At 34.7% G+C, this 1,811-nt stretch overlaps 1 pseudogene; it reads left to right on the top strand.

The window, feature by feature from the left end:
• Positions 1–636: 636 nt before the first annotated feature.
• On the top strand, positions 637–1,223 carry LOC110589561 (annotated as a pseudogene).
• Positions 1,224–1,811: the final 588 nt, after the last annotated feature.

Raw genomic sequence — 1,811 nt, 5'->3', positions numbered from 1 at the left:
GACCAATTAGGTTTCAGATTCATTCAAAATATTACTTTCTCTTTTTTAAAAAAATTTTGCTATACTTTTTCTATTAATAGGTTGCCGAATACAGTTTATCCTCTATGGTTTTTTCATGAATTGCTCATAGAAACATTATACCCTGGATTTTGCATGTTAACATATCTATGTGCCTTTATCTTTGTATGACAATTCATCTGGGTTTAAAGTTCTTAGATTAGACTTCCTTCTTTGACACCTTTGTAGATATTGCCCCACTTTTAACAATCCTTTTTAGTTCTTTCTGGGACAGGGTGTACCATTTAAATCTGTATAATCTTCTTTAATTTCCAGAAAGTTTTCTATAAATACATTTTTTTCCTTTATACCATTTTTCTGCTTATGAACCTTTAATTTTTGATATACTGGATATCCTCTGCATAATTTTATCTTTTTTTCTGATCGACTTAGCTATTAATTCATTTTTTTTTATTTTATCCTCTTTATACCTTATATGTTTTGAGTATTGCCCATTCATTCTTGTATACTTTCCAATTTTGCCTTCATTTCTGATTAATTTTTTTACTAATTTTCTAAATTCTGCCAGCTTACATTTTATCTCTCCTTTTTAAGAATATTCTTTATTTGGCGCTCATAATGGAGCTCTCAGAGTATGTGCAGAAAGGCTTCCAGATGCTGGCTGATCCTGGCTCCTTCGACTCCAACGCCTTCACGCTTCTCCTCCGGGCGGCTTTCCAGAGCCTGCTGGATGCCCAGGCAGACGAGGCCGTGTTAGATCACCCAGACTTGAAACATACGATCCTGTGGTTTTAAAACATTGTCACACAGCAGCTGCAACTTACATACAGGAGGCAGGAAAGCAAAGAGCTGACAAATCAACTCTAAGCACTTATCTAGAAGACTGTAAATTTGAAAGAGAGCGAATAGAACTGTTTTGCACAGACTATCAGAATAATAAGAATTCCCTAGAAAGCCTACTGGGAAGCATAAGCAGATCTCTCCCTCATATAATTGATGTTTCTTGGCGTTTGGAATATCAGATAAAGACCAATCAACTTCATAAGATGTACAGACCTACATATTTGGTGACCTTAAATGTAGAGAATACTGATTCCCGATCCCACCCAGAGATTAGTTTTAGTTGCAACATGGAACAATTATAGGACTTAGTGGGGAAACTTAAAGATGCTTCAAAAAGTCTGGAAAGAGCAACTCAGTTGTAACTTGGGGAAGTTAACGATCCGCCCGGGTCTAGAGGAAGATCAGGAACACCTTGTCGTTGGGTGAACCACCATTTGTGCAAGCTCGATGTCCTCCTCTTAAGTAGAATTTTTTTTTTCCTTTTGAATTTATGCCACTCATCAATTTTGACACATTATTTTTTTACACTTGTAAAAGAGTTGAGGGAAATTCTGCCTAAGTCTTTCAGACATCTTTAGTATAAACTGTACATTGATCTCATTTTGATCTTTTTCAAGACTTACAAAAGGAAGTAGACAGTATTACACTCTGAATAAATAAGTTATTCCCACAAAAAAAGAGAATATTCTCTATTTTGCCTTTTTGCATGAAATAGTTAAATTTTATTGTTTTCAATACAGTGTACAAAGAATTTTTTAAAAACCTACTGAGATAAGAATCTACTTTTTGTTTTTTATATTGTTTTTTTTCCCCCCTGTGGGTGCTTGATACGAATAATATAAGCAGGAAACAACCAATAACGAATTAACTTCCCAGGAGGAAACTGTTACAGACATTTCACCTTTTTCTTGTCTTGCTCTCTTACTCAAAGTTCTTGTATCTCTTTTCTG

Source organism: Neomonachus schauinslandi, chromosome 6, assembly GCF_002201575.2.
Source record: "Neomonachus schauinslandi chromosome 6, ASM220157v2, whole genome shotgun sequence".
Lineage (NCBI taxonomy): Eukaryota > Metazoa > Chordata > Mammalia > Carnivora > Phocidae > Neomonachus > Neomonachus schauinslandi.
This window is presented reverse-complemented; position numbering and strand designations above follow the sequence as displayed.